Source organism: Protopterus annectens, chromosome 16.part0, assembly GCF_019279795.1.
Source record: "Protopterus annectens isolate FY-2018-M chromosome 16.part0, PAN1.0, whole genome shotgun sequence".
Lineage (NCBI taxonomy): Eukaryota > Metazoa > Chordata > Ceratodontiformes > Protopteridae > Protopterus > Protopterus annectens.
The window spans coordinates 123,633,459-123,646,401 of record NC_056750.1 but is presented as its reverse complement, the minus strand read 5'-3'; the positions used below and the strand labels follow the sequence as shown (position 1 = coordinate 123,646,401).

Genomic DNA, 12,943 nt, shown 5'->3' with positions numbered 1-12,943 from the left:
TACTTGAAACAGTTAACTTGTTCCACTCCTTTCCCCATCTATCTCATTTCTCAGTTTCTTCCATTACAGCTGCCTTATATGTATGTAGAGTGTTGCTCTTTATTCCCCTATCCTTTCTACAAGTTCTTATTCAGAGTCTGCCTGTAATGCCGAAAGTTCAGTACAAGCTTGGCAAATTAATGCAGACAGCCACTGATACATAAATATGCTGTGCATAGATGGTAAATGAAAAACTTGCGAAAGAAAGTCTTTACAGATTTTTCTCAACAACTTATGTCTACTAAGAAGCAAGTAGGGCTTAAAGCATGTACACTGGGAAGAATTTGAGCTACAGTTGCTCAGTGAAGCAATCATAACAGGATGAGCAGATAACATTAATTCACTACAACAGATTGCTTATATTGATAAAGAAAAGAATATTGAGTATTCTCTTATTCAAGAATTATTAGTATTCTCTTATTACTCAAAGGTATCAGAGTCACTTATTACAGGTTCGTAGGTAGGTACTAGGCTATTGGCCCTAGGGCCTATAGAAAACTAGCCAAACAGTACCCTGGCTTTTGCCACCCAAGAAAATTATTTTCCTGCACCCCTGTCAAGCAGAGCCACAGAAGTGATCCCAGGGGTGAATTTCCTATCTCCCATCCAATCATCAAGATTTTTCTTGAAGAGTGCTAATGAGGAGCTTTGTTTGATATAAATAGGCAGTTTGTTCCAGATTATGGGAAGTCTCTGGGACAGGAATCTATCCCTCCAGCATATTCTGTTTATTGTGGTGACAAGGTTTAGGTCCCTAGAGCGTGTAGCTCGGAGTGATTGGGATTTCTTTAAGTGGAGCATGTCCAACAGCTCTGGGTCTGACATAGCTTTGTATGTTAGGCAGAGATTGCCTCTGAGTAGGCGATATGCGACAGAGTAAACTGGAGTTTTTTGAGACTGTCTGCATAGGGCATCAGTTTGAGGCTGGTAATCCTCTTTATGAAGTATTTCTGTGGCCTTTCCAGCTGTTGTAGATGTCTTGTGAGGTACATACCAAAAGGGGCGTTGTACTCTATAATGGGTCTAATGAGTGATGAGTAGAGGGGAACAATGACCTCTTTTTTTTCCTGGATGAGAAACCTTTTATGATGAGGTGTGCCACGTAGAAGGATTTCCTGACTACTATGGCAATGTGATTATCAAAGGAGAGACTACTGTCCACCCGTGTCCCAAGGTCTCATCATACTTTCGGTGTTAAGTAGACTACCGCCTATGTGGTAGTTCATAGGTACACAGTTTTTACCAAAAAGGACGACAATGCACTTTTTGGCATTGAGCTTGAGGTCATGGCTTTGACACCAGGCATCTGTCTCAGTGAGGCCCTTTTGTAGGATGTCCACATAGTTAGGAGTTTTGATTATGGCTCCTAGTTTGCAGTAATTTGTGAACTTTGTTAGCCAAAGACCTTCTGTGTTAGCCTGTACTTCAGAGAAGTAGATACCAAACAGGAGAGAACCTAGGACTGAACCCTGTGGTACTCCACTGGTCTGAAGTTGGATTTAGAGTCTGCTACTTTCACAGTGTGGGTTCTGTCAGTGAGCCAGTTGGCAACCCATCTTGTGACATAGGGATTTATACCTAGTTTAGGGAGTTCATCTATAATTCCAGAGTGGGGGATGGTGTTGAAAGCCTTGGCGAGATCTAGATAGGCTGTGTGAACCACCTTACCCTCATCTACGGCTTTGGTGACCGCTTCAGAGAAGTCTATCAAGTTTAGGAGACATGATCTGCCTTTTACAAACCCGAACTGTGTAGGGTCCAGAGTTTGGAGATTACCAATGTCATTGTTTGCAAGTTCCATGATGATACGTTTCACAGCTTTGCACACCAGGCTTATCAGGCTAATGGGGCGGTAGTTCCCGGGGTCTGTGGTGGCTCCCACTTTGTGGAGTGAGATAACCGTCGCTGTGCGCCATTCAATGGGCACAAAGCCAGAGGTGAGGCTATGATTGAACATGGTACTTAGGTGGGGTGCCAGTTCATTCTGTAGTTCATATAGAATGCAGCCTGGGATGTTGTCAGGTCCCATGGACGCTGTCTTCTTGGCTTTGGAGAGAGTGTTTTTTTACCTGTGCAGCCGTGTTTTTTACCTATGCAGCCGTGATTACAGGAACTTTGCATTCTTCCGGTATACAAATGGGACATTCAGGGGATGAGAAAGGGGTAAAGTTAGCACTGAACCTATCTGCCAGGATGTTGGCAATATCAGTTGGTTCTGTATATTTAGTGCCATTGCGCTGTAACTCAGAGCAGATCCGAGTGTTGCCATTGAGATTCTTAACATAGCTATAGAATGCTTTGTGTTTGTCTTTAGAATCAGTGGCGATTTTGTTTCCATAACTAGCTTTGCAGGATTTTATGAGGGATCACAGCTTCTTACTGAGGCTGATCACAGAGTTCCTCCAATCGTGGGATTTTACTCTTTTTTGCAACAGTTTCTTTCTTCTGTTGTAGAGTTTGTTTATGGCAGGGGACCACCAGATTGGCTTCCTTTTTTTGGATGATAGCATCTTGGTTCTGTTAGGGATTGCACTATCCATGCATTTGTGTAAATGCTTATAAAGTGCAATTGTATAGGATTCAGCAGTCGTACCTCTATTGTCCGTCAACATGGGTGTTGTGAAGTTTGCCACTTCTGTCTTAAGAAGCATGAAGTTGGCTTTGGAGAACTTTTTAAGGTGGTTTCCCTAATGGGGGGGTGGGGATGGGATGTGGATGTATAGGGTGATTTGCTTGTGGTCAGATCTGACCAACAAGGAATTGACCTCTGGTGTGGAATACCGGTTGCCCATGCTGGTAATGACCAGGTCTAGGCTATTGCTGCCCCTGTTGGGGTTTGGATAAGTTGATCCACGGAGTTGGAATTTATGAATTCCAGTAAATGAGTAGTTTTCCCAGTTAATGGTGGAGTAGTTGAAATCACCCATTATTAGGGTGTTAGGTTGTACCCTAATATTTTCCAGTGTATCAAGAAATGAGGAGTGGGAATCCTGGGGCATGGTGAGGGATCTGTAGCAAGCTACAATTTGGATTGCGGTCTTGCTCAGAGTTAGTTGCACTTGGATAATCTCAGATGCATTATGCTGAGCAACTAGCCTGGAGGTGTTGATATCCTTAATGAATATGGACACACCTCCACCTTTAGTGCTTCGGTCCATATTAGGTGTCCGAAATGTGTGGTATGAATTATAGCCTGGTAATGCAGGGGTGCTCTCTGGTGCCTTGAACCAGGTCTCTGTCACTGCACAGATGTTGATGTTCTCCATTTTAAGGAGTGCCTCGAGTGAGTGCATTTTAAGGTTTAGACTTCTAGCATTACGTAGCATTTCCCTCAGATTATGCTTGATTGTACCTGTTACGGTGGTGAATTTGTCATTTGAATCTTGCCTAAAAAAGTCACTACAGGGGTGGTAAGAGCCTTAGCCAGTATCCGGAATCCCAAGGGCAACAGGTGCAGGCCATCTCTGGCAAAGTATCGTGGTTTGTCAATCATGTCATCCCAGACAGACAGATACTGGATCCCCTTAGAATGACAACAGAAGCTTAGCCAATTGTTGAAGTCAATCATTTTGTCCTTGTACTGTGGTATCATTCTGGGTGATGGCAGGATGCTACTCAGGGCTCGAGTCATACCTGCCTGGGCTACAAGATCAGACAGCTCCTCCAGGTCTCTTTTCATGTAGTCCATTGAGGTACATCTCAGGTAATTCACACCAACATGGACAATGACAGAGTCATATTTGTACTTGTTGTGGAGTGACCTGAATGCATGCATTATGTGGCTGATCCTGGCACCTGACAGGCAGCTGACAGTAACTTTCACCTTGTTTAGCCTGGTGAGTGGAACATCAGTGTGCCTGACTATAGAGTCACCTATGACTAAAGTGTTGGGTATGTTGTTATGCCTTGAGTGGCACACTGAGTTTGTGGGCTATGTGTCATTTGGGTTGTATTGGGGGGGGGTGGAGGTTGCTTGCGTTTCGGCTTTGGAGGGCTCTGTTGCTTGGGTAGATTTTTTTTTGAGAGCTTCCGTGAATGTAGGTGTGTACTTTGTGTTTCTATGGGTGTGTTTTGGTGGTGTAGGTTCTGAATGACTATGTGATGAGTGTGGTGTGGTGCAAGTGTTTACCTTCTCCTCTTAACTGTCTAGTCCAGTCTTGGGTGAGAGCTTTGCTTCCAGTTTGGCTACATAAGTGCGTCTCTCACAGGTTGTAGTGTTGGGTGATAGGAAGAGAGAGTTGACCGTGTACATGAGGCAATTGCTGCATTGCCCCAAGATGCCCACCAGTTTGGCTACATAAGTGCGTCTCTCACAGGTTGTAGTGTTGGGTGATAGGAAGAGAGAGTTGACCGTGTACATGAGGCAATTGCTGCATTGCCCCAAGATGCCCAGATTCATCAGGTAGACAGAAGAAATCACCGGGTGCTGACACTTAATAAGCACCTATCCAGGCATGTCTAAGTACTAAAAACTGTTTTCTTCAAGACAAGTGAGGCAAGTTGACTGATGTAATAATTTGTAGCTTATTTAGTGCTTACAATGACTTCTGAACAAGTGCTGCGCTAAAAAAAAACAGATTTGAGTGCTAAAACTAGAAAACTGGCTAGTTCTAAGAAATAAAATTAAGCTAGAAGGCTTCCCTCCAACACAGAAAGGCTTGGGGACTCAGAAGCTTACAAACAGTCCTGGATACAGCAAATCTGTATCTGGACTAGACGACTTACAGGAAAGGCAGGAAACAAGCTTTGAAAAAAATTTTTTTTTTTGTAAAGTTGAAAGGGGAAAGGGGGAGCAGAAACTAACTGGATTGGCCTTCTCAAATGTTCTCCCTGGATTAGGTAGAATGAGATAATGACACTAGACTGGGAGGAGTGTCCCAGATCAAATTTACAGTAGAGGTGGGCAACTGCAAAGCCACCAAGTATAAAAACAGGATACCAATAGGGAGGGAGAGTGAGAAAAAAAATCAGAACAAACAAACCCAACCAAATGCTTAACAATTGTAGAAAATTTCTAGTTAATACCTCACACACAGTGAAACTAGCTAGCAAAGTATATGCAGACAATAAAAGTGCTATAAATAATTCAGAAATAAGCAAAAAACAGGACACAATGTTACAGATCACAGATTAGTTGGCTCAGAGCCCTTCCTCAGACTTCCTCCGATTAGCTCAGTGTATTCCTATCTGCAAGAAGCCATTTTAAGTGAACTCATGAATCATACCCACGCAGGAGGAGGAATAAAGAAAGTAATGGTCTTTATTGGCCTAACATATCTGAATGGACAGAGCAAATAGTGAAGTGTGCAGCATGTTCAGAAACCAAAATCAAAATGAGTGTAAAGCTCATCTTATGCTAACAATTCTACTGTATTAAACACTGTAGTACAATGTTTGCTACGCTGTAGTGTCCACACATTCTTGCGACTTTATAGAAACTATATTAATTCTTCATTGCAATCTACATTACGAGAAGGCTGCTGCAGTCAATTCAGAACCTCTGTAAATCAAATATCTTGCATTCATGTGTGTAAGACTACACAATGCACAGCATTCCAAACACGAAGACTTCTCTCTAACCTTCCTAATGTTAGGCCAGGAGATATTTTATAATAAGCTTTCTTGCAAGTGAAAAGGTACACAGTTCTTGCTTGGCTTTATACTATTAACACATAGTGAGGCCCCATCCAGTAATGCAAAACAGTCTGACAAACAGCAATGCTGGATAATAAAGAAACTTCATCCAAGCTGAAAATGCAAATGAACAAAGGGAAAGCTAGGTTGCAAAACTGAACCCAATAAAAAGCTCAAATATCCACACACACTGTTCGAGTTAATAAAGCAAAAGATTTAAATATTCTTATGACAGCTGTGTATATCTAGGGCAGGTGAAGTCCTATTGTAGATTCTGACCTTTGCTCAGTTTTGTCATAACACGACATAAATGGCAACCACACCTGTACAGCGAAAGAGTATTGTCAACTGCACCAACATCTGAACCTCTGATTCAAAGGTCAGGCTGGTTTGGAGATTTATGAAGGCAGAAAGCTGATTTTTGTATTGTTTAAAAAATTCTCAAAGAATCTATAAACAGCAAATGTGAACACTTCAATACTTAAGGTTATAAGTAAAGCACAGGCCATATTTCAACTGCTGCAACTTTAGGAAAGCACATAATGTGCTTTACTGCCATAGAAAAAAAAAAGGATCCCCTGCCACAAAATTAATATAGTCAAAAAGGGGCAAAAGATGAAGCCAGCATGTAAAAACTGTCAGGCATCTACAAGAAATGCAATCCTTCAAAGAACAATTCAATGCAATACATATCTACTTAATTGCCAAACACAAAGCAGCATCAGAGAAAAGCTAGAAGGAACATTTGAAAAAGTCACAAACAGTCCTTGCAAGCCTTATAGGTTCATAGGTAGGTACTAGGCCAGTAACAGTTCAACATAAGTGGTTTACCAAGAATGTGTGGGATGTCACAATGATAACACACCATTATTTAATTTGCTACTGACTCACTAAGAAAGCTGAAATAGGTTTTAGAATGAGCATGGAGGGTCTGAACTGAAAGAAAATGTCTTCATGTACAATTCTAAGACAACATAAAATACAAACTGTAGATAAGTGAGACGGAAATGTGTGTGCATTCACACACAAGTATTCATACCAGGTCAGAACACAAAAGTGTTCCTCACATCATGTGGTATTGTGCTATCACAGTTGGGAGCTTAGGGAGTTTTATTCAGGAAAAAGTATTTTTACACAATCTCAGTGTGTTACTAGGAAAGAAATCATCTTAGTGTAACAGTTTCCTGTCAGTAGAAGATCGTCAAATTCTAGTCCTACATACAAACTTAAAAGATTCCAAGGTACTTAGCAAAAAGATTTTTTTATTTATTTTACATTTGTTAACCGGGTTAGTCCAGCTGAGCATTTGGCTCGTTTTCAGTGGAGACCCGAGGAGAAAAGCTCTGCAGTGAGTTTTTATATAAAATGTAATTACAGACAGTTACGACACTACCATTTAGAACTAGACATATACAGAGGCAACATTTACAATACATCATACTGAAAAAAGCCCTAGGGTATAATGTAATAAAACATTCAGAAAAACACTTTGGTACAATGTCTTGAAAGGTATAAAGCAGTCTTGCTACATGTCTAGCTACATACAATACATGTACAAATGGCGTACCATAGGGTTAGGTAGTTAAACATAGAAACAGAGGGGTCTAAGTTTATTAGATAGGGAGCGGAAGATGAGGAAAAAAATAGGGAGAAGAAAAAGATGGAAAGAAAAAAGGAGGGGGTATTAGAAGCTTGGACAGGGTAGTGTCATGGAGGATGACTACAGTGGCAGGACCATTTGTTTAAGTATCTGTGAGTGGCTAGTTTGAAGTGCTTGGTATGGTCAAGGGACCTAATTTCTTGGGGTAGTTGGTTCCAAGCTGCAACAGGGTTGTTATATAGTAAACATCCTGTTTTGGGTTTATAAATCTGTAGGAAGTCCTCGTCTGAGCTACGTAGTGTCCTGGTAGGGGAATATTTAGACATAATAGATGAGAGACTAGGGCAGGAGGATGGTAGATAGAGGATGGAGTGGATAATTTGGAGTTGATGTAGAAGGAGCAGATGAGGGAATTTGAGCCAGTCCAACTGTTTAAGGGATAGGCAATGGTGTGATTTGTAGGGTTGGTTAGTAGCAAACCTGGCAACCTTATTACAGGTAGTTTCAAGTTTTGGTATGAAGGTGGAGTTAAGGTTTGTGAATAATCGACAGCTACATAGAAGGGTGGGAAGGAGAAATGCATGGGAGAGAGTTATTCTAGCTGTATTGGTTAAATGTCTCTTATTACGATGAGGGGGATTTCCCTGCTATCCCAGCCAAATTACCTCTAGTCAGTACAAAATACCACCTTCGGTGTTCCAAGATATTAGGCCATTCCAATTGAGTAAAACAGTCAATAAAAATCAAACAAATCATTAAAAACAAGTGATGCATGTCCCTTGGAACAGCAGACATAGCTGATTTTGGCCTATTAACAGACTACATGTTACATTACAGACTAGACTAAAAAGAAATACATTTCTCTTTCAAGATTTAGGACCGGTACAAAAGAACAGAACAGTATAACAAGCTGTCAACCAGTCTTTCAATCATTATCCCCACTACTTGGAGGTTGAAAAAATGAATGGCCAGTAAGGTGTTATTCAATTACGTGTTCTTGTACAAAGGTAAGCACCAGAGAGAAAACATAACCTTAGTTTGGATCATTAAGAATGCTGAGGCTACTGATCAGTATCAGAACTTCTATAGAAAATTACAACACTGCTTCCATTACAGGCTGGTGTACAAAACTGCACTGAAACAAGGGATGAGTCTTCGGTGGATTTGCCCGTCCCATGTCGAAATAATGATAGTGGACAACACTGGAATAAGCATACCTCACGTTTAAGAATATGAACATGACTTATGCTCAGTGCAGTCTTCTCCATTAGTGCTGTAAACATTACTCAGTTATACTAATTAACAGAATTTCCTCACAGAAGGGAACTGACAGCACTGCAAGTAGTCGAGACCTCATAAATGGTGTTTTCAAAAGGAAGCACTGACTTCATCTAACCTAGTGTACTAGCCTCCTGAATGTTTGTTTTTAATGCAAGCCCTACATTAAACAGCACTTGAGGTGAGCCGTGCCTTTTGGATGTAAACTCCCCACACTCAAAGCACTTTCAGTAAATTTTGAAAGAAGGACCAATGCCCACTTATCTAACTGCCTGAAAGAGTAGCTATCTTATAGCATGTCATTTTCTGTTATTCCCTTAAATGAAACTGATCTCACATGCTTAACTAATCTTTGAGTTGCACAATACTTAAAACAAAGCATGTCAACTTCTACATGGAAACAGAATTCTACAAGCTATATGTTATCATCATAAGAAATTTACTTTAAAATAACAAGTACCCACATACCAGCCCGGCCAACCATTTAAAAAAAAAAAAAAGAGAGTGCCTTTGGGATCAGGTTTTAAAATGTTATGACAGCAGTGATCATGCCTACAACTACACTTCTGCCCTAACACTTCCACCAGCATGTAAAGACACTATTCCACTCCAGTGTTCTCCATTATCGCTGAAATAACATGCAATAAACCCCCATAAAATTTAGCTTATTAGGAGGGAGAGGAGTTTTCTTTCCAGGATATTAGAGTAGCAAAGAAGTTCCAAAGCTTCTCTTAAGTTCAGATTCAAGTTACATTAGGTTCAAAGTAGGTACTAGGCTATCTGCCCAAAGGCATTTATAAGCCTAGCCAGAATGTGTTGGCTTTCGCCGTCCCCTTAGATTAGTTCCCTGTGCCTCTGTCCAGCACAGCCACTGAAGTGATCCCCGGGGTAAACCTTCTGATTCCTATCCACTAGTCAAGGTTTCTCTTGAAAAGTGTTAGTGAGGAGCTCTGCCTAATGTAGATTGGCTGCAAGTTGTATAGAATTTATCATTATGCAAAGAGCAGTAAGATGCTATAATGAATTTCAGAAAACAGCAGTGTGCAAAGAAACATCTGCTGTAGCAGAGATATTCATTTAAAACTATTACATGGAGCCCCCAGAGCATAGCAATTTTAAATTGATAGCTGGAGAGATCATATCATCCTCTTACCCACATTCATTAGCCAAACCTAACATAAGAGCATCTTCTTCTTCTTTCGGCTTTTCTGTTAGGGATCGCCACAGCGGATTATCTGTCTGCTCATGATTGGCAGTGGAGTTTTATGGTGTCGAGTTGCCAGCCTGGCACCCAACCTTCCACAGAAGGCACACACACACACACACACACCTAGGACCAATTTAGAGTGTCCAATCCACCTACTGCATGTCTTTGGGATGTGGGAGGAAACCTGAGCACCCGGAGGAAACCCACGCGACCACAGGGAGGACATGCAGACTCTGCACAGAAGGCACCTCAGCAGAGAATCGAACCAGAGAACCTCTTGCTGTGAGGCGGCAACACTAACCGCTGCACCACCGTGGCCGCCACCTAACATGAGAGCATATAAACCCAAATTTCAAACTACTGTACATGTAAGATTCTGAGTCACAAGTCACTCAGTTCCAGTAATCTTATTACATGTACGTTGTCCTAAGCGGGTCAGCTACATACAACTGCTTCTTTTACGTGTCTGTTCTGCTGTTACTGTTGGGTGTGTTAGAAATTTTAAGCTTTGAAAAACTACATCTTCCAGTTCAACCGGTTCTATAATCCTCCGCAGATTACTGAAATGAACACAATTACCAAACACTATTTTACCTAGACAGCAACAGAGAAGCCTAGGCTACTTAAATGTATTATTACCCATAAACCAATTCACTATATGTGTAATACTGCTTAAAAAATTAAACAAAGTAGGAGAACATTTTTAACAAAAAAATACCCTCGTAAAACTTTCGCTGACACGAAGCAAAAGTTAGCAAAACGTCTTTTATGACTGGCAAACACAAGGAAAAACGAAGCTCGTGTAAATCTCTAAAATAAGACGCATTTGAGATTCTGATAGAGGACTTCTTCAAAGAACACTAAGTGACCACAGCTCACACTTTGTATTCTGCATTAACATGAATTAACTAAAAAAAAATCTGTCATGAAGTAACTCACTTACCCTCCGTTACCACCTACCAGCTTCCGCACTCTGCACTAAATGCCCATAAAGGCGTTACCATAACAGCGGTCACAAGTGTTTCTGGGAAATGTAGTTACAACATGTTTTGAGTTGAGGTACGTGAGCTGTCATACTGCTCGGGTTGCCACCTTTTCAAATGCCCGAAGTGGGACATTTTTGGTACAAACGTCAAATTTTGCAGGGTAAAACATACCCACGATCAGTGCAAAGGACAGAACTTCACATTTTTGCCTAAATAAAAGCTTATTCTTGTAGCATTTTAGTTCCTTATTCTGTTTCTAATAACATTTAGGTGTTTCAGATAGAGATAACTGTTTTATGCAACTATTACATAAGATATAGGAAATAATTTTGTCCTAAAATCTCAGGATATTTGACATTTTTTCAATTTTTTTGCAGGACACAACTGCCCAAAGAGGGACTGTCCCTCGCAAAGTGGGACAGGTGGCAACCCTATGACACTCTCACCACCAAAATGTGGCATTGAGTCATAACTCTCAGCTCAAGAAATCTGGACAAAGATCATGAGGGAATAACGATCCAAAAATAGGGACGAATTTTAAATATTATTTTTATAGACATAGAAAGTTGCTAGAATAATAGGTTTCGCATTGGCATACATTTTTCTGTGGGGTATGAAACTGAAGTGTTTGTCATTATTTAGTGACTTCAATCCTCAACATTTTTTTTCTAGAAAACAAAAATTTTAAATAGAGCAAACAAAAATGTGCAAAAATATGGCCATTCTACGAACATCTGAACGGTTGAGAGATATATCAGTTCTTAGAGCGGTTCGATTCCCGACTGAAAATCATTCCTCTGCCCATATGGGTTTTCTCCAAGTGCTTGGACGTCCTACCACAGGGCCTGCAACCTTCACTATCAAAAGAGTCATTTTTGGCCCCTCTCCCACCAAATAAAATACACCGGGAGCCAAAAAATCTATTTGACCCCTAAAATGAAGATAACACAGCATATAAAGTTTTGTATATAGTTATAATACTAAATATAAACTAATTAAGTTTATAAGCGCAATATTTAAAATCTGTCCCTATTTTTGTTTCTTTGTTTCCCTTTATTTGTGGCTTTGTTCAGACTTCTTGTGGTAAAACTTTGAGCGGTATGAGAGATAGGGAAACCTTTCAGAAGATGATGCTGCTGCCAGGGGATCGTTTGATCGCTCTCATTGTGTGTGCAGTGCATGGCAACAGAAACCATGTTATACTGGCAAGTTTCTAAGAACAATATTTAAAGTCCATCGCTCAATCACTCTCAGTATGTATGCGTGCTGTGCGGTAGAGTGGCCATTATTTTTCAAAGCTACAGGGAGCCACTGCAGAGGGGTGGAAGAGCCACATGCAGTTCCAGGGCCGCAGGTTGCACACCCCTGTCCTACCACATACCAAAAGACACCCTCTCACGTACCTCTCAACTGTACAGATTTTCACAGAATGTCCGGATTTTACGTCATATTTTGGCCCATTGTTTATAAATAAAACTGATTTTTTTTTTCTGGCAACTCAATAACAGACATTTGAATTTCAGACTTCATACTTTCAGAAAAATTCATGCGACCAAAAAAAGCTGCTATTCTATCAACTTTCTAAGTTTATATGAGCAATATTTCAAAAAGTGCCTCTATTTTTGAGCATTTGTCCCTCATTATTTATGGCTTTGCCCAGATTTCTTGCTTTAGAAGATAGAAAGGTGCCGTGTCCAGTTTACTACATTTACGTTCAGTGCTTTTTGTGGTCTCCTACTTTCTTTAAAGTGGGCCTGGAAGAGAAAAGAAAGAATGAAAGGGTCCACTGACTGTAAGTACTGCGGTGGTGGTGCTGCGGTAGCATTGTCGCCTCCCAATAAGACGTCCTGTTCGATTCTCAGCTAAAGTGTCTTCTGTGTGGAGACATGCGTGAATGGGCGTACCTTCGTTGAAGGTTGTGCGTCAGGGCTGGCAACTCGGTACATAAAAATCTACTGCCAATCACTAGCGGACCAGAGTTCCGCTGTGGCGACCCCACTCCAAACTGCGAATAATTTCAACACTTACTTTACAGAGATGATCCAGTCCTTGGCTAGCCAGCTTTCTTCTGATAATATGAACCTAACTTCCCATAGTTCTATAACCCTACCAACTTTCACATTTCACCCCATATCTACTAACTCTATCTATAAAATCCTCATAAAGCTTAAACCTTCTTCCCCCTCAGCAGACCTACTA

The 12,943-nt window shown here is 40.8% G+C and overlaps 1 protein-coding gene across 2 annotated transcripts in view; it reads right to left on the bottom strand.

Moving 5' to 3' along the window:
• The window catches only part of LOC122790321, a 229,966-nt gene extending 219,197 nt beyond the window's left edge, over positions 1–10,769 (bottom strand). Inside the window, exon 1 of one of the 2 annotated variants that reach the window (XM_044057845.1) lies at positions 10,702–10,769. The gene's annotated coding sequence lies outside the window, so the exon portion shown is untranslated. Of the gene's footprint in view, positions 1–10,476; positions 10,583–10,701 lie in introns of those variants that run through there. The other variant, XM_044057844.1, reaches the window with a different exon arrangement.
• Between the last annotated feature and the right edge of the window lie 2,174 nt (positions 10,770–12,943).